Source organism: Macaca fascicularis, chromosome 2 (genome assembly GCF_037993035.2).
Source record: "Macaca fascicularis isolate 582-1 chromosome 2, T2T-MFA8v1.1".
In the NCBI taxonomy this organism is placed as follows: Eukaryota; Metazoa; Chordata; class Mammalia; order Primates; family Cercopithecidae; genus Macaca; species Macaca fascicularis.
In genome coordinates this window covers 186,398,759-186,419,826 of record NC_088376.1, presented here as the reverse complement: position 1 = coordinate 186,419,826, position 21,068 = coordinate 186,398,759, and the positions used below count along the sequence as shown (strand labels likewise).

At 35.2% G+C, this 21,068-nt stretch overlaps 1 long non-coding RNA gene across 1 annotated transcript in view; it reads left to right on the top strand.

Annotated features, from left to right (window-relative positions):
• The window catches only part of LOC135969544 (uncharacterized), a 40,689-nt gene extending 32,422 nt beyond the window's left edge, over positions 1-8,267 (top strand). The window contains exon 3 of the long non-coding RNA XR_010584807.1: positions 7,897-8,267. This is a non-coding gene — a long non-coding RNA (uncharacterized lncRNA). The remainder of the gene's footprint in view (positions 1-7,896) is intronic.
• Positions 8,268-21,068: the final 12,801 nt, after the last annotated feature.

The following is a 21,068-nucleotide window of genomic DNA, read 5'->3' as shown; positions in this document are numbered from 1 at the left end:
AACTGAAATCAACAAGCAAAAAACAAACAAGCCCATTAAAAAGTGGGACAGGACATGAACAGACACTTCAAAAGAAGACATACATGCAGCCAACTAGCATATGACAAAATGCTCAACATCACTAATCATTAGAGAAATGTAAATCAAAACCACAGTGAGATACCATTTGACCCCAGTCACAGTGGCTACTACTAAAAAGTTGAAAAATAACAGATGCTGTCGAGGTTGCAGAAAACAGGGAACGCTTACACACATCTGATGGGAATGAAAATTCGTTCAGCCATCATGGAAAGCCATGTGGTGATTTCTCAAAGAACTCAAAGCAGAATTACCATGTGACCCAGCAATCATATTATTGGTGATATATTCAAAATAATGTAAATCATTCTACCGTAAAGACACATGCACATGTACGTTCATCACAGCACTATGTACAATATCAAAGACATGGAATCAACCTAAATTTGCATCAGTGGTAGACTAGATAAAGAAAATGTGGTACATAGACATCATGGAATACTATCAATTCATAAAAGAGAACAAGATCATATCCTTTACAGAAACGTGGATAGAGCTGGAGGCCATTGTCCTTAGGAAACTAATACAGAAACAAAAAATCAAATGCCACATGTTCTCACTTATAAGTGGAAGCTAAACATTGAATACATACGGACATGAAGAAAGGAACAACAGACACCAGGGCGTACTTGAGAGTAGAGGGAGGCAGGAGGGCAAGAATCAAAAAATGACCTATTAGGTATCATGCTTATTACATGGATGGAGAAATAATCTGCACACCAAACTCCCATGTCATGCAATTTACCTATATAACAAACCTGCACATATATCACTGAACCTAAAATAAAAGTTTAAAACAAAAAGTTCAAGTTTGATCACATATTTAACGTAATGAAAACCAGATTTCTCAGTTACAAAGATACAGTTTACTTTTTGAGATTTTAAAGGAAAATACTTTGGAAATGAGAGTGAAGTCTTTTTTCTAACAACCTTTTACCTGATAATTTTAACATCAATTAATATATGTTGTTGGAATCAAATAATATCTTGAAGTATTGCAGAAAAGGAATTTTTAATTTTATTATGTCTCCTGTATGTATTAATTGGAATAATTCTTCTGTTTAAAAGACATATTCTTTGTCAACTGAGAATGTGGTACAAATTTCTCATAAAAAGGCAAGGTAAATAAATGCTTATTTATTTCTTTACCAATTTTCTAAAAAGGAGTTAAGATAATCACTTGCCGTGTTCTTGCCATAATTTTTTAAAATGTTCACTCTCTCCTTCTCTCCCTCCCCCTCTTTCTTCCTACCTTTTGCTCTTTCTGGGTAGGCATCACCATAGACGCTATATATATTTTTTGTGATTACCATGTCCTAAATATGGGCAGTGGAAGCCTATTTAAGCTAACTGCTATAAGCTTCAAACAGACAGCCATTGGACATTGGGTGTTTCTTTTTGTTTGTTTGTTTGACAGAGTTTTGCTCTGCACCAGGCTGGAGTGCAGTGGCGCGATCTTGACTCACAGCAACTTCCGTCTCCAGGTTCAAGTGATTCCCCTGTCTCGGCATCCCAAGTAACTGGGACTACAGGAGCGTGTGACCATGCCCAGCTAGCTTTTTGTATTTTAGTAGAGACGGGGTTTCACCATGTTGGAGAGTATGATCTCAATCTCCTGACCTCAAGGTGCACCCCCTTCAGCCTCCCAAAGTGCTGGTATTACAGGCATGAGCCACCACGCCCAGCCGGGTATTTCTTTTTAAAGAATTATTATTTGTATACATTTAAGGGGTACAAATGCAGTTTTGTTACATGAATACATTGTGTAGGTATAAAGTCTGACTGACCTTTTCATGTAAACATTACCCAAACAATGTACATTGCACTCATTGATTTCTCATCCCTCACCCTCCAACCAGCTTCCCACCCTTTCCAGTCTCCGGTGTCTGTTATTCCACACTCTATGTACATGTGTACACATTTTCAACTCCCACTTATAAATGAGAATATGTAGTAACGGATTTTCTGCTTCTGAGTTGCTCCACTTAGGATAACGGCCTCCAGTTCCATCCATGTTGCTGCAAAAATAAATAAATAAACAAAAGATTTAATTCCTTTTTATGTCTGAAGAGTATTCTATTTTATATATAACATGTCTTTATCCAATAATCCATCAATGGACACTTAGGTTGATTCTATATTCTTACTATTGTGAATAGTGCTGTGGTAATCATACAAGTGTGGGTATCATTTTGATATAATGATATCTTTAGGTTGATACTCAGTAGTGGGATTAATGGATTGACTTGCAGTTTTTTATTTATTTTATTTATTTTATTTATTTATTTATTTTTTCAGACAGGGTCTTGCTCTGTTGCCTGGGCTGGAGTGAGGTTGCACCTCACTGCAACCTCTGCCTCCTGGGTTCAAATTGAGAGGTGACAATGTGCTAGCAGCCCTCACTCCTGGGGCCTCCTTGGCTTCAGTGTCCATTTTGGTGGCGCTTGAGGAGCCCTTCAGTCCACCACTGCATTGTGGGAGCTCCTCTCTGGGCTGACCGAGGCCAAAGCCGGCTCCCTCTGCTTGCCGGGAGGTGTGGTATTTGTGTGGTTTTAAGAAAGTAGCAACCATTTTCCAGAGTGCTTATAATATTTTATATTCTCAGCAGCTATGCATGAGATTTCTAGTACCTACATTTATGTTTCCCTAATGACTGATCATGTCGAGCATCTTTTTATGTGTTTATTTGCCATCCACATGTCTTTAAAATGTCTGTTAAAATATTTTGCTCAATGTTTGTTAGGTTGTCTGTTGTTATATTATTGAGTTTTGACTGTATATATATATGTGAGTGTGTGTGTGTATATATATACACATACACTATATACACACATATACATATATATATATACACACACACACAAGTCGGGTATCAAATATATATTTGTCCTTATTGATGAGACAATAAGAGGCTTCTCATTTTCTTAAGTAACCTTCAAAGAATATAAAATTTTCATTATTTTTCTTATACAGTTCTTAATTTTGCATCCTCCCTAACAAATAATTGCCTAACATTAGATGACAAAAGTTTTTTTACCCAGGTTCTCTTCCATAAGTTTTATAGTTTTGGCTATAAGTTATCTATAATACATATTTAGCATATTGGAGGTTCTTTTAAAAATTTTTTAACATCTATTTTTGCCATTGCTATCTCCAATATCTAGTTCATATCTAGCCTCTGTTAACGTTTTTCTTTCTTCGGATCAAATTTTTTTACTTTGTTTCTTGATTTTTGATTATATCCTAGCAATTTTGCTGAAAATATTTAGGGACTGAAGTAAAAATATTTTCTCAAGGAAAAGTCTTGCCCCTTTTGCCTTTCATCTAGCTAGTAAGAATGACAGTCAATTGAATGTTTACTCGAGTTAATCTAGGCTTTGTAATTGCCTCAGTTTAATTCAGCTCACCACTAACTTCCAATATTCTGAAGGCAGCATCAGGGCTTATCTGTCATAAGGGCATGAGATCTAAGCACAGTGAAGATTCTAGCATTTACTATATAATCTGCATCCAAGACATCAACTCTCCTAAGGATAGTAGAGCCCTCTGCTTTGCAATGTGGATACCAGAGTTCGTGGTTACTCCAGAGTTTTTGTTCTCTTCTCTTACCAATAGCCTTTCTATTCTTCCGAAGATCATTAACTTACTTCACTGATCCCTCCATAACCTGCCTTACACAGTGAGGGCCCGACTTTCTTACAGATTTCCCTAGCTTTTTTTCTCTGACTACTTCTTGTATCAGCCCATTGCCTTTCACTTGCAGAGAATGTGTTTAGGCTCTGAGGAAGCTCCTTCTCATCTTCCATGCTCTGATTCTAGTCATAGACCTACTATCTCTGTGCTTTATCTCTGTTCCAGTTAGAACATAGCAGTCATAATATTAAAAGTAAGAAACAAATTAGCAGACTGTTCCAAAGATAATTATGGATAAATATTTGGTTTAGGTCATTGCTTTCACAGGAATGTTTTTAACTTTTCATAAGGCCTAAAATCAACAGATGATATTGACCTAGCTTTCTAAGTCATAGTAATACTTTTTTCCCAAATACACTGTTAGTTAGACGAACGCCTAAGCTACATGTTGTAATTTTATTATCATTACTTCTATCCCAAAGAAACGTCAAATAACTTTTTATTAAACCTCTCTTTAAAAGATTTATTTATCTATTTTATATATATATATATATATATTTATTTATTTATTTTTCGAGACAGAGTCTCACTCTGTCACCCAGGGTGGGGTGCAGTGGCATGATTTTGACTCACTGCAACCTCTGCCGCCTGAGTTCAAGCAATTCTCCTGACTCAGCCTCCTGAGTAGCTGGGATTACCAGCGCCTACACCACATCCAGCTAATTTTTGTATTTTTAGTAGAGACGGGGTTTCACTATCTTGGCCAGGCTGGTATTGAACCCCTGACCTCATGATCCACCCGACTTGGCCTCCCAAAGTGCTAGGATTACAGGAAAGATGTCCTTTTTATAATGAAAGTAAAGAAACAAGAGAGGCTAATGGTTGCTTCTACTGAGAAGGCTGGTTCCTTCTTTCTGTTCTTTCTTCTCTATTTCCTTTCTTTCCAAGATACTTTAAATAATTGTATATGTTTTAGTTTGCTAGGATAACAAACTAACATACCAAAGACCACGGACTGCATGGCCTAAACAACAGAAATTTATTTTCTTATAGTTTTGTAGGCTAAAGGTCCAGTATCAAGGTTGATTTCCTCTGATGCTTCTCTTTGGCTTGCAAACAGCAACCCTCTTGCTGCCACATCACATGGTCATCCCTGTGTGCATGCAGGCTTCTCATGTTTCTCTCTATGTTCTAATCTCCTGTTCTTATAAAGACACTGGTGACAGTTCACCCTAATGACCTCATTTTAACTTAGTTACTTCTTCAAAGGACTTACCTCAAGAGTAAGGTCGAGATGCTACTCAACCTACAATAGGGTTACATCCTGCTAAACCCATTGTAAGTTGAAACCCTGTAATTAAAAAGAAGTATTTAATACCCCTATGTAGTGAACATCATAACTTAACTTACCTTATATGTACTCAGAACACTTACATTAGCCTACAGTTGGGAAAAATCATCTATAACTAAGCCTATTTTATATTAAAGTATTAAATGCCTCATGTAATTTATTGAATATTATACTGAAAGTATAAAGCAGTGTGGTTACATGGGTAATTGAAGTACAATTTTTATCAAATGCATATTTATTTAGTACCCTTGCAAAACTGAAAAATTGTAAGTTAAACCATTATAAGCAATGGACTGTGTGTAGTCGACATTGTGAAGTACTGGGGTTAGGACTTCAACATATGGGTTTTGGGAGGGCACAATTCCATCCATAACAGCATTCTAACATGAGCTAAAATGTGCTCTCTAATAACATGGAACTACTAATGATTAACAAAATGAAAATTAGTTTTCATTAAACTAATGAAAAACTAAAGCTAGAGTTAAATCTGTATATACATTGTTTTCAACTTTAATCTTGCCAAAAACTAGATTAAGCTTTTAAAGATATGAATTTATATTGACCTTTATCAAGTATTTGATTATTATAATGCACACTTTCTCTAATGTGACTTCCTGAAACAAAAAAGAATTTCACTTATAAGGTGAGAAGAAAATGTAGGCTATTGTTAATCAGAAGTAGTCTTTACAGCTTTATATTTTACAATGTCAAGATGAGTACTCTGTAATTCCAGGAGATGTCAATATATTCACTATACAAAAGCTTTCTAGGTAAATGAGTTTGGAACAAACTTACTCAATTAAGATACTTATGCTCTACTGTGTATTTCATTATATCTGAATGTTAACTTTGAAGCTCAAACATGGAAGTTTTGTTATGACTATATTTTAGTACAGTACAAAGAGCATTTAGGAAGCAAGAAAAGGTTAGAATTTGTTCTAGCTTAGGCTATATGTAAAATTTAAAAACACCATCTGAATAAAATAATTAAGCAGTAAACATAAGCAAAACCACAGGGTAATGCTAACAATAAAAGCAATTCTTTTGTGAATTTTCAGCCGGGTTTACTTAAATCACATTATATTTTTATATAACTTGTATTTATTTAATATTCATATATAGTATATAATTTGGGTCTCATCTAAAACCTATGAAGTGAGAAAAGTACATATTATAATTCACCTTTTAAACAGTGACTTCCAATAAAATTCAGGGCAAGATACCAAAAAACACACTGAGATCCGTTAGATGGGAAATCAAGTATTAGAAATTCAAATAAAGAACCATTTTATTTAAAAACCATTTTATTTGTTTAGATGTCATTTTATGTAAATAAATTAAGATAGCCACACTTACAGTAGAGCTAATATGAACAATAGATATTGAATTATGCTTATAATATTTAAAATTGCATACATTATCAACAGAAAACATAGTAGAATATACTTCAGTCTTCAGATTTGAATAACTTGAGAATTTTTTGCTTTCATGATATTTAATGTGAATTTTAGTTTTACATATTAAATTGGTAAATAACAAATGCATACATAATTCAAATTTTAATTCTGCCTTTGTGGGTATGACATATTTATAAATGAGTAAGAGCCTACTTATTATTTTTAACACCCTAAGGTATCATTTTGTACTTAATTAGTACCACCTTTTCATTAATTAATTAAAACATTATATGATACATCTATAGGACTCTTTTTTCTTCTCTTTCTGTGTCATACATAGTTATTAGAGTCTATAGGACTCTTTTTTCTTCTCTTTCTGTGTCATACATAGTTATTAGAGTTCGTTAGCTTCATTTACTGAAGATGTATATTGAATCACTTTGTTTTGTTTTATAAATAATTGTTCACTTTATGGTGGAAATGAAGTTCCAGAAATCAATTTATAAATTTTGGAGAAAATATGCAATAATACATATTTGTAGGCATTGAAATAAGACAGGTACATTGCTCTACTATGCAAGTCATCAATTTGAGTACATTTCCAACTGCAAGAATTCATTATATTGGCATACAGAAGGATCCATTCATATGTCAACTTCTCTTAAATTCAAAAGCTGAATAGCTCCTGAGAGATCTGACAGAAGTAGGTAAAAGAGAAAAACAGAATCAAACAAATGCACACTAAAAAGTCACAGTCAGGTAGCTTAAAAATATTATTGGAAAAAATCTAGGTCACTGAATAAGGATCTTTTCTTTAGGGATACTGAGAATTATTTAGAGTTATCAGTAATTGTCACAAATGACGGTGGTAAGGAATACGTGCAATACATACAGAGTACATTATTTTTCACAAATAGCAGATTAAGACATCAAATGTATTTGATTAAAGTGTAAATTACAGAAAAATGACTTAATTTCTAATCTTGAATGAGGTTGTGAAATCTAACAAAAATTAAAAATAACAATCTATAAAAAAGCAACCCCAGTTATACAATCAAGTATAATTCTATTTATTATCCTGACACTGTTAGAAGAAAAATATTTACTCAAGAATAAACAGATGTAGAAAGTCAACAACCTAGTGGGACCAGAAGTACTTAAGCTTCATGTACTAATATACTGGCAAAAATTCCAATAATTCCAAGGTATGTCTTATTTTTACCACAAGCAGTTAACTTTCTGAATCATGACATTTTTAAAAAACAAGAAAAGTCTTCCTCTGTTGTGCAGGCCAGAGTGCAGTGGCATGATGATCACAGCTTACTGCAGCCTTGAACTCCTGGGCTCAAGTGATCCTCTCACCTCAGCCCCTCAAGTAACTGGGACTACAAGTGCACACCAGCAAACCCAGCTAATTTTTTTCTTCTTTATTTGTAGAGACAAGATCTGACTATGATGCCCAGACTGGTCTCGAACTCCTGGCCTCAAACAATCCACCTGCCTCAACCCTGCAAAGTGCTGGGATTACAAGTGTGAGCCACTGTGCCCAGACTAACTTCTTTATTCTCATTAGCCAATTATTTCAACAATAAGATATGGAGGTTCCTTCAATGTAACTCAAATTTGTGAAAATATTTATAATGTCTGTAGAAAAGAATGACATATCTTTTGATTTTAAAAGATTTTTTAAAAAACAAACCAGACGACATAATCATGTCTGGTAGAAGTTCAAGAAATTCGTGCTATGAAAGAGCTAAGTTTAACTCAAGTAACCAATAAATGCATTTATACCTGCTATCATACTATGACACTGAGGGATGTAACTTAACTGGAGATTGAAATTAAGGAATGATAAATAGAGCCAAGCTGGATTTTGAATCTGAACTATGCCTTCTTCATTATTGTATCTCGAAAAGAGATAAAAAAAATTAAGTCATTTTAAGTTAAATATTAAATTCAAAACTGAACTGCTGGGGAAGAACATTTATTCCTTAACAGAGTGTTGTGTTTTGCCTACTCCAGAGATTTGAGGGCTCTGTGTGTGTGTGTGTGTGTGTGTGTGTGTGTGTGTGTGTGTTGCATGTGCAAGTGTGTAAATCCAACATCCATGCTGCAAATGTAGAAATAGAAACATATAGAAATTAAAGGAAGATGTAATTACCACAGGTGCAGACAAAAAAAAAATAGTTGAAAGCAGAATAAAAAGAAAGTCAAAAATCAAAGCTCAAAAAGGGAACTAGATATGGGGTAGAAAAATAGGCTAGAATTTTAACAGAAAAATAACTGAAACATTTGATGTAGTGTTCCACTACATAGATATATCTAGGATTTTGTATTGTTTCCTACTGCAAGTTACAAACTTGTAATATCCTAAGTGTTTTGACCACGAATTAAGTACATGCATTCTTTCTGTAACACTTCTGCTTTATATTTGAAAACCTCTAGTGATAAAACCTGTCACTCTTTCTCCATTTCCATTAGGATGGGAAATGACTGTCTTCATAGATTGTCAACAATCAATTCATTTTCTTACATTGGAAATTCAAAACAATTTTACCAGCAGAAAGGTAGTGCCATCATGGAGAGAAATTTGAATCTTGAAGACAACAATTCAACAATTTTTGAAAATTACACACACAAAAGCTTCCACCTCCATCAATATTCCAATATGACTGTTTTTCACCTGTACTGTTAATGTAATGGTGTTCTCCAGAGAAACAAAAACAATAAGATGTGAATGTCTCTTGGTAGATGATAGATAGATGATAGATAGATAGATAGATAGATAGATAGATAGATAGACAGACAGACAGGTAGGAATTAATCGAAAATGTGAAGCACCTTTCAGAAACATCCAGAACAATGTTTGGCCAAATATTTGAGCACCATGGCCCAGTCAAGTTGGCAGATAAAATTAGCCATTACACTCATTCCACTTCTTAACTTTCAGAATCAGCATCAGTTATATTCACATGGGAGTTTGCTTTGTTATTTAGCATAATTAGTATATAATTGAGAATTACTCTTCTAAGATACCTTTTTCCAAGTGCTCAAGCCCTCAAAGCACATAGAAGTGGAAAATTAAAAGTGGTGCCTTAGTACCTGGGATCCTGTTTTCACGACAGAAAGGTAAAGTAAGTGGAACAGGACAATTCTGGCCATCTTACTTTTCTCTGGATTACACTTTGACTTCCATTTGTCTTATCCTCCTCGTGTAAGATAAACCAGGGAGATAAAGCAATGCTTTTCCATTCATAGTTAACCTTTTTATAAAGTTAGATATTTATTTTCTCTATATTTTAATATTCTATTCATAATTCAAGATTTTACCTCACAAACCAGCGATATCCAAGAGAGAAATTACAGTCATGGGTTCCTAGTTTCTGTTTCTGTTTTGTCCAATAAAGCCTCTTCATCTTTCATACAAAATAGAACAAACTACAAAATAAGGTGTGTTGTACAAGCTTGCCTTAAACTCTCTTACGTTGGTTTCCTTTAAAACAAAATAATGTATATTGTTTTTCCTTCATTTCAGATTAATTTTTAATATCATGTGACCCCTGCCTTCTCTACCTAATTTGTAAAGACTAAAGTGCCTTGGAGTTCAATCCTGACCCTCTTCTTACATATCACTTCTTTCATAAGAAATCTCACTTATTGGCTGGGCATGGTGGATCATGCCTGTAATCCCAGCACTTTGCAAGACCAAGGTGAGAAGATCAATTGAAGTCAGGAATTCAAGACCAGCCTGGTGAACGTGATAAAATCCCATCTCTACTAAAAATACAAAAATTAGCCAGGCATGGAGGTGGGCACCTGTAATCCCAGCTACCCAGAGGATGAGGCAGGATAATCCCTTGAACCTGGGAGGCAGAGCTTGCAGTGAGCCAAACTGGGAGACAGAACGAGACTCCATCTCAAAAAAATGTAAAAAAAATTTTTAAAAAGTAAATCTCATTTATTGACATAATTTAAATTCCATCTATGGAATAATAATCCCAACATTAATAAGCTCAGAATTTTCTTTGCTTTTGTGTTCCACACCCACAAAGACAGCAGTGTGCTTGATTTCAAAATTGGTCATATCATTTATACCTCAGGTGACATGTCCACATGTTAAAAAATGCTTCTCGTAGTCTCCCATACCTCAAACAGATACTATCTCTATTTATTAGCCACTAAGACTTTTTCTTGACACTTCTCTCCTTCATTCGCTACATTTGAACCAACAGCAACTTCCTTTGAGTGTCTATATTCGTTTCCTATTGCTATGTTAACAAATTACTAAAACTTAATGACTTAAAACAACACACATTTATTCTCTTACAGTTCTGGATGCCAAAAGTCTAAAAATCAAGGTGATGATAGGGTTAAATTCCTTCTGAAGACATTAAGATAGAACTTGTTTTCTTGCCCTTTTCAGCTTCTATAGGCTGCCTACATTCTTTGGTTTGTGATCCTTTTCTGCTTCTTCAAGACCTGCAGTGTAGCCTTCTTTTTCTCTCTCTCTCTCTCTCTGTGTGTGTGTGTGTGTATGTGTGTGTGTGTGTGTGTGTGTCTCCCCGACCCTGACCCTGTTCCCTCTCTCACCTGCTTCCTTCATCACATCTCTTCCTCGTCTCTTCCTGCTTCCTTCTTTTCCTTATAAAGACTGGGATGATTATATGGGGCCCAACCGGATAATGCAAGATACTCTCCGTCTCTCAAGATCCTACATTTAATCACATCTACAGAGTTTCTTTCACTAACGTACCATATTCACAGGTCCTGAGAAAGAGGATGCGACCATATTTTGGGGGAGAACTATTATTCAGCTTTCATAGTGTTTCTCCAAAACATTTTCTCAATCTCTTATTTTCTTTCCTTCTCACTTTCAGTTTTGAAGTCCAAGATACCATTATCCTTTCCTGGAATGACTAATTTCCTGACTGATTTCTGATGACCCTTCTGCACTTTTCCAGCACATTTGCCACTTAGTGACTACACTCCTCTTTAAAGTAAAAGTGTGATTATATCACTTCTCTGCCTAAAATACTTTAATAATTTTCCCTTGCATATAGGATAAAATTCAGGATTCTTACTGTGGATAATGTACTTCCTACATACAGTTGCATGCTTCATCTAATGCTCCTGTTCACTTAATCACTACACAACAGCTATCTGCCCTTCCATCTAGCCAAACTCATCATACATCTCTGCAAATGCTTTTATTCTGATTTCCTCCAACTCTTTATAATATAATACAGTAGTATGAGGTTTATATTATAAAATAATATAAAATTACAAGGTTTGTATTATCCATGGAATTTATACATACAACTATTGAAATATAAAGTACGGTAAAAAGACTTCCAAATGCTATCAATGTTTCTTCTTCCTTTAAGTTCATGAATTTATACAAATGTAAATCTTCTGTAGGAGTATTATGTCTTACCTCTTAATGGTATAGAGTTCATCTGCCTTTCCTTTGAGATACGTTCTCCTCCCTTTTCTGTCTGTGTTTTATGGAGCTAGGAAATAATTCTCCTGACTCCTTAGCAAACTAATTTCAGCTCTATTAAGACAGTGGAAAGTATTGGTGGATGATTGGAGGACAAGTGGGAGGGAGAAGCCAGGGTATACTTAAGGGATCAAGTAGGGTCAACAGAGATCAGCAGCAGGGACCACACAACTGAAGTGGGAAACTGGCTGGCAGTTAACCAATATTTAGATGAAGGTTCTAAATATTGAAAACTGGAACCATGAAGAAGCACCAGTCTTTACCAAACATGTTACTCAGTGTAGGGATGAAGGTTGTGTGTGTGTGTGTGTGTGTGTGTGTGTGTAAAATAAACATTGGCTCATATGATTATGGAAACAGACACGTCCCAAGCTCTGCAGGATGAGTAGGCAAGTTGGATATCAAGAGGGCAATGGTATAGTTCTAGTCCAAAGACTGGAAAACTGGAAGCCCAGGAAGAGCTAATGTTTTAGTTCAAGTCTGAAGGCAGGAAAAGCTGATACCCAAATTTGAAGGCTGCCAGGCAGGAGAAATCTTACTCAGAAGAGGGTCAGCCTTATTGTTCTACTCAGGCCTTCAAAGGATTGGATGACATCCACCCACATTAGAGAGGGAATCTGCTTTACTTAGTCTACCAATTCAAATATTAATCTCCAAAAACACCCCAACAGAAACACACAGAATAATGTTTGACCAAATATTTGAGCACCTCTGATCCAGCCAAGTTGACACGTGAAAGTGTCGGGGAGGCCGAGGTGTGAGAATTACTTGAACCTGGGAGGTGGAGGTTGCAGTGAGCCAAGATTGCACCATTGCACTCCAGCCTGGGTGACAGAGGGAGTCCCTCTCTCTGTCTCTCCCTCTCTCTCTCTCGCTATACATAAACATATATACATATATGTATGATATATATGGACAGTGAATACATATATATTATACGTGTATTCATTGTCCTTTTGCTTCATTGTTTCTTGCTTCCAAAGGAACACTGTGTGTATTTCATTTTAAGACTTAAAAAACCTTATTGAACAATGTCCTCCCTTTTTTTCCAAATGGTGTATTCCTCAGTTTATCATTTTCTTATCAAGACAATTATTTTATTAATGTAGAAATGTTGAGAAAGATAGCATACATTCATTGAATAAATTTATAAGTTCACACATCATACAAAGGCTCATAAAATTTTGTGGTGTTCTATAATCTATTGTTTTATTTCAATAAAGCATCCATAAATACAATTGAAATATGGTAAAAGCTAGAATATATAAATAACCCATTTTAAAATGACTCAGATATTGTTAAAATAGAAAAATGCTAATAATATGCTTTATGGAAAGAAAAAACAAACAAAAACTGCTACATGTTAATGACAGGTAGAGTGCAAGTTAGAACACTTAATGAAGAAATGTGATAGAGTTTGGCTTTGCTAGATAGCTTCCAATTTTCGATGACTGAAACCTTAGCTTTACTAGAATTTAACTTGTATCAAGAAGAAGTGACTTAAGATTGAAGTTCAACCTTGTTTGCAAAACTGCCTGAGTAGGACGGGAAGTAGAAGACTGGGATTTATCCGAAAACAATAAATCCTGACTTATCAGAGGAATCACCTGGAACTCTAATAGGAAAGCTCTTTGTAAATAAGATTCTATAGTAAACCTACTGATTCACTATTATCACACAACATTAACTCTCTGGATCACAATATCATCTGCCAGGCTTTATGTTTTACAGAATAAATTGTTCATTACAGATATCTAGGTCCAAAGAGGAAGCATAATACTTCTAGCTCTAAATGCCTTCTCCTTATATACAAGGCTGAAAAACCCCTCAAATGTGAAATTCTTATAGTAGAAACCGAAGTGAAATCCCAGACCAAATCTATTAATATTTGAAAAGAAATAATTTTCTCCTTTTTCAATTGATAGGCTTAAAAAAATATGCAATTTGCAAAATAATGACATTTGAATGGATTAATTTTAATACTAGGAAGAAACTGTCTTTCAATATTCTCCAGTCCTATGATTGTGGTATGTTGAAGAAGTCTCAAAATAACTTACAACTTCATTGATAAAGTGTTGATTTCTGTAATACTGGAAAATCTTTTCTTATTTCTAACTTACAGATATAAGTAGCACAAATCTAAAATTGTCACTGTCTGGGCTAAAGACTTCAATAGCTCCCAATTATTTTAGAATATCTACTTATCCTATTAATAAATAAAAATATACATATATATGATATGATATAAATATATCCAAGAAGTTTATGTGTATATATGTTTATATATTAAATAATATTATATTAAATAATAAATCAGGGTATATATATATAATATATATAGAATCATGTGTCGCTTAGTCACAGGATATGCTCTGAGGAATGCATCATTAAGCACTTCTTTGAATTCTGTGAACATTATATAGTGTACTTACACAACCCTAGATGGTATAGTTTACTATACAACTAGGCTATATGATATAGCCTGTTACTCCTAGGTGACAAACGTTTACATTATGTTACTATGCTGACTACTGTAACAAAATGGTATTTTATATATAAATATATCCAAACATAGAAAAGTTACAATAAAAAATACTGTGTAAAGATAACAATTGTTACATCTTTTCCATGAGAACTTACCAAGAATGAAGCTTGCAGGACTGGAAGTTGCTCTTGATGAGTCAATCAGTAGTGAGTGAATGTGAAGGCCTAGAACAAGCTTGTCTAACCTGTGGCCCGAGGGCTACACGAGGACCAGGACGCCTTTGAATGTGGTCCAAAACAAATTCGTAAACTTTGTTAAAACATAATGAGACTCTTTTGCGATTTTTTTTTTTAGCTCATCAGCTATTGTCAGTGGATTTTATGTGTAGCCCAAGACAATCCTTCTTCTTTCAATGTGGCCCAGGGAAGCCAGTTATGGCTGCATTGAAATGTGAAAATTAGTAAAAAAGAGACTTCTCGTACTGTCCAAAGAAATCTGTAACTAGGAGTTGAGAAAATTGTCACATACATGAAAGTGATTTTACAATAATAGAAATGTGACTGCAAGTGTCATACTGTAGCCTATATGTCCTCAAGAAGTTCAAAAGAATTCAGAGAAAAAGGCAACAATTATCTCCTTTTTTTTCTCCAAAAGTAGCTCAAGATGTAGATTGACCCAGGGAATGAGTTCGGTTCTAAAGAAACTGTGTGTAGTGGAAGGGGGAAAAGCAGGAGGGAGAGGTGTACATTCACACACACAGTGTTAAAATAAAACTGGTAACCAGTTACCTATCTAGTTACCTGCTTTTCTCCCAGGACACCCCTGGCCTAGAACATTAGCACTACTGTAGACATTATAAACATTGTATAGTTAGGCTACACTAAATTTATTATTTTAAAAAGTAATATTGATATTACAATGTTACAATGGTTACAATGTTTCAATGGTTATGATGTCATTAGACAATAGGAATTTTTCAGCTGCATTATAAACTTAGGGGACTATGTTCATATACATAGTCCATCACCGACCAAAAAGTCGTTATGTAGCTCATGACTATATATAGCGTGAATATATATATTCACCGTGTACGCAAATGTTCTTCTTCCTCTGCCATCCCTGATGCAGGATCAACCTTTTCTCCTCTTCCTCAGCCTACTCAATGTGAAGATCACAAGGATGAAGACCTTTATGATGATTCACTTCCACTTACTGAATAGTAAATATACTTTATCTTCCTTATGATTGGCTGAATATTTTATTTCCTCTAGCTTACCTCATTATAATATTACACTATATAATACACATAACATACAAAATATGTGTTAATTGACTTTATGTTTTTGATAATGCTTTCAGTCAATAGTAGACTATTAATAATTAAGTTTTTGGAAAGTTAAATGTTATATGCAGAGTTTTGGACTGTGGTAGGTTAAGGGGCAGGATTCATACACACACACACACACACACACACACGCACACACACACAGACCTACATATATATATTCAGAATGGCCTTCAACGTTGTTCATTTGGTCGTAATTTTGATATTTTTATCCTCAAATTATTTTCTGCTTTTATCATGAATTCCAGCCACCATGCCCTTATTTATTTGTTTCTCATTGCATTAATTTTTTTTGTATGTAAGCACTTCAAAATATTGCAAAGAAAACATTTGCCACTCACAAATGTGCAGGTTGATTCATATGGCACCGCTTCTTACTGTGGTTCACCTGAGATAGTTCTCCTCCAGGAGTCTCTGCTTTTTGATGACTGCAGAAGCACAGGAGGGAAAGGTCCTTGCCACATGAATATTTCAAAATACTGCTTTATATCTTATCTGCCAACATTCCATAGGCCAAAGTAAGTCACACAGTCAAGCTTAACTTTAGTGACATTGAAAAACATACTCTACATCTATGATGGCATTTTTTCCTACAAATGGTAAATGCCTTAACTTACTGAAAATGCATAAATGAGTGTTCTTTATTTTTTCCTCATTTTCTGATCTCCTTGCAAGATGGCAGGAGTCGTAATTGAGCTGACTGCATTCAGTGATGGCTCTCCTTCTCTAGTTTTTTAAAATAAAGGTGATGCCTTTTAAGTACAATTGAGTGTTATTAGACATAATATTTTATTTATGGGGATTGTAAAGGAAGTAAGTTTCAACGCTTTTAGGTAAATTAGATCATCTTAGACACTCCTTTCAATTGTTTTTATAAGATACTTTATGAGAGACTAACAAGTGATTGGAATATCTATTTTTCTGACTATTGACTATAATTATTTGATATTAGTAAATTTGATTATTAATTAAATATATTACTATTAATTAAATATTTCCATTTCTCAACCAAGAATGAGATATTTTCAATTAGGCTTTTCATTTCTTATCAAGGACCATTTTCCCAAGCACGTTTCCTGAGGTTTATTTAAGTACTTGCCGTTGTGGATGGATGCCTCTCTGAACTCACGTTATTTCTTACAATCAAGTTTTAGCAGGGAACAATTTTGTTTCATAATTCCTGTACTCCAAATACTAATTTTTAGTGATCATTGCCTTCAAAACAATTCTCCCCATTATATTGTTTTGTTTCATTCACAGTTTTGCTCATCCTTTATCTCTTTAACCTATTTGGAAGGAGGGATCTTGAAAAGATATATACTTTCTCCATAATTTCCCTCCGGCATAGTACCCAGTATCTGCTAACTGTACCATCCTCAGAACTCATATCTTAACTCATTTATGGCTGCAATGAAAGGTGAAAACTAGTAAATGAGAGCCTTCTCATACTGCCCAAAGAAATTTACAACTAGGAGATGAGAAAATTACCACATACATGAAAGCTATTTTAAAATAACAAAAATGTGACTGTAAGTGTGGTACTGTAGCCTATATGTCCTCAAGAAGTTCAAAACAGTTCAAAGAAAAAGACAACAATTACATTTTTTTCTCCCAAAGAAAATCAAGATGTAGATTAACCAAGGAAAGAAGTTCAGTTCAAAATATGGAAGAAACTATGTGTAAGGGAGGAAAAAAGAGTACAAGTGAGGGGTGTACATTCAAATACACAGTGTTAAAATATAACTGGTAACCACTTACCTATCTGGTTACCACTTTTCTCCCAGTATCCAAATGATTAAGTTGCATTTAACCAAACTTTGTTTTAGGTTTACATCTAGTACAAAAATCATTATCTAACAACTCACTTTGTGTAAAATATCCATACTATGAGTCTACTTTTGACTGGTTTTTGAAAGCCAATTAGAAGATTCACTGTTGATACATAATATTATCAATTTGCTTTTCAAGTATTTAAAACAAAACTGGAGTTAATCTTGGGTTTGTTGATGATATGTTAGATAAAACACAAAAGGCACAATCTATGAAATAAATGCTTAATATGTTGGGTTTCAATAAGAGTATGAACTTCCGCTTTATAAAAGACACTCTCAATGGGAAAACAAGGCAAAACCTATTTGAATGGCTAAAATTCAAAACATTCACAACATCAAATACCAGCCAGAGTGTGGAGCAACTATCGTTCTTTGCTGGTGGAAAATACAAATTGGAATAGCCGCCTTGGGAGACAGTTTGGCAGTTTCTTACAAAACTGAACATACTTATCATACATTTCAGTAATTGTGCTTCATGGTATTTTTACTCAAGTGAGATGGAAAATTGTGTCCACATATGCACCTGTAGGGTCAGGGGGTACAACAACTCTCTGTATTTTCCATGAATTTTGCCATGAATCTAAAACTTTTTAAAAAAACAATGTCTATTAAAAACACAGACCCAAACTAAGTGAATTACTATCTCATGTGATTTTCTAAATAATTGACTCTTGATAAAAAGTTCACAATAACTGAAGTATTCAATATATGATTTCTACCCAACCAAATGATGACTAATGTGTATGGTGGCAATATAAATACATTTTTACATACAAAAAGTCACTGTATTAGACTGTCTTCACACTGTCATAAAGAAATAAAAGAGGCTGGGTAATTTACAAAGGAAAGAGATTTAATATACTCACAGTTCTGCATGGCTGGGGAGGCCTTAGGATGCTCACAATCATGGTGGAAGGGGAGGCGGGCACTTTCTTTACAAGGCAGCAGGACAGACAGCTTGCAAAGGAGGAAATGTCAAACACTCATAAACCCATCAGATCTCATGAGTACTCACTGTCATGCGAACAGCATGGGGGAAACCACCTCCATGTCCTAATCACCTCCCATCAGATCTACTCTCTCAACACCTGCAGATTACAATTCAAGATAAGATTTAGGTGGGGACACAGAGCATAACCATATAATTTTGCCCTGGTCCCTCTCAAATCTCATGTCTTTTCACATTTCAAAGCCAATCATATATTTCCAACACTCCCGCAAAGTCTTAACTTATTTCAGAATTAACTCAAAAGTCTACAGTCCAAAGTTTCATCTGAGACAAGGCAAGTCCCTTCCAACTATGAGCCTGTAAAATCAAAAACAGGTTAGCTACTTTCAAGATACAGTGAGGGTACAGGCATTGGATAAATGCTCTCATTCCAAATGGGGGAAGAGATTGCCCAAAACAAAGGGGCTACCAGTACTGTGCAAGACCAAAACCCAGCAGGGCAGTCATTAAATATTAATGCTCCAGAATGATATCCTTTTACTCCGTATCTCACATCCAGATGATGCTGATGTAAGAGGTGGGTTCCCACAGCCTTGGGCACCTCTGCCTCTGTGGCTTTGCAGAATACAGCCACCATCCCAGCTCCTTTCACAGCTGGCATTGAGTGTTTGCAGCTTTTCCAGGTGCATGGTACAAGCTGTCAGTAGATCTACCATTCTGGGGTCTGGAGGACGATGGCCTTCTTCTCACAGTCCCACTATGCAGGGCCCCAGTGGAGACTTTGTGAGTTCTAACCTCATATTTCCCCTTTGAGCTACCCTAGCAGAGGTTCTTCATGTGGGCCCCACCCCTGAAGCAGACTTCTGCCTGAACATCTAGGTACTTCCATCCATTCTCTGAAATCAGGTAGAGGTTTCCAAACCTAAATACCTGTCTTCTGTGTAACTGCAGGCCCAACACCACATGTAATCCACCAAGACTTGGGGCTTGCACCCTCTGACGCCTCAGCCTGAGCTGTACCTTGGCCCTTATAACCCCTGCTAGTTGCAGGACACCAAGTCCTAAGGCTGCCTAGAGCAGTAGGGGCTCTTGGCCTGGCCCAGGAAACTAATTGTTCCTCCTAGGCATCTGGGAATGAGAGTCTGCCGGAAAGATTTCTACATGCCCTGGAGACATTTCTTCACTGTCTTTGTGATTAACGTTCAGCTCCTTGCTTACTTATGCAAATCTCTGCAGCAGGCTAGAATTTTTCCCAAGAAAAATTTTTCTTTTCTATCACATGGTCAGGCTGCAAATTTTTCAAACTTTTGCAATCTTTCATCTTTTGAATGCTTTGCTGCTTGGAAATTCCTCCACCAGACACCCTAAATCATCTCTCTCTGCTCCATGAAAATAAAATGAAATAATAATACATACAAGTCACCTATTTTATGTTTTATGAGGATAAATATAGAGCAAACTTTTTTATGTATGACAATGTTCTTATAGATAGAAGAGCTTTTTTTTTTTTTTTTTTTTTTTTTACATATTAAGATATCTGCCTACTTTGTATTTAGGTTATATTTAGATTAGGTTTATTTTAGTAACTTTTCTTTTGCAATATGGTTAATAATTTCTACAATATCTGCATTTATTGCTATTGGTTCATTATGTCAATAGAAAGCAAAACTAATTTTGACTCTCACTTTCACAAGTACTTATTATCATTTTGTCCTGTCTCATCATTTTCATCATTTAGTCTTCTGTCAATTCCCTATTACAATGGCCCAAGTACTTCTGTATTTCTGAATGAATTTATTATTCCTGTGTGGTTAATTTTTTGTTGTTGATTTTTAAACATTTATTAAAAATATAACTACTGAGTTTTACTCACAGATGTTGAAAATAAGTGTTAAAAATGTCATGCCTGTTTGATATCTGATAATTAGCATAGAAAAGATATTTCTTCTATTGTGGAAGAAATCAGAATTTTCCCATGGCCTCCACGGGTGGGAGGGAGAGGTAGCCTCCTTACTACTGAGTAGTGGTGAGGAGACCTCCAATAGACTCTCAGATATGACCACAGAGGGAGAGAGAACTATACCTCATTATTACCAGATGTAGGTAGAAATCCAGGCTCCCCACATGGTTGTTGCTAGTACCTTGGGGGCTTATTACAGCTTAGTGGGGATGAAAGTCCCATCTCTCTACTCCACCTTCAAGCAAAACCTCTACAGTAGGGGGATTGGGCTTCCTTATTACAGCCTGGCAAGTGTGGAAGTCTAAGCTATGTCCTTGGTCTTTTCTAGCTCCCCACATGGTCATTAGAGTCCTAAACAGGAAGATGACCGTTAAGCTAGGGTATTATTGAACATAAATATTTTTAAAATTTTTAAATATGAAAATTATTATTGCAAATAGGCAATATGTTATATTGTACTTTATAAACAATTAGGGGTTTGCCTATTAGTCAGAAATAATGCAAATTTGAGTATCGAAAAGAAAGTGGATATGGTAAA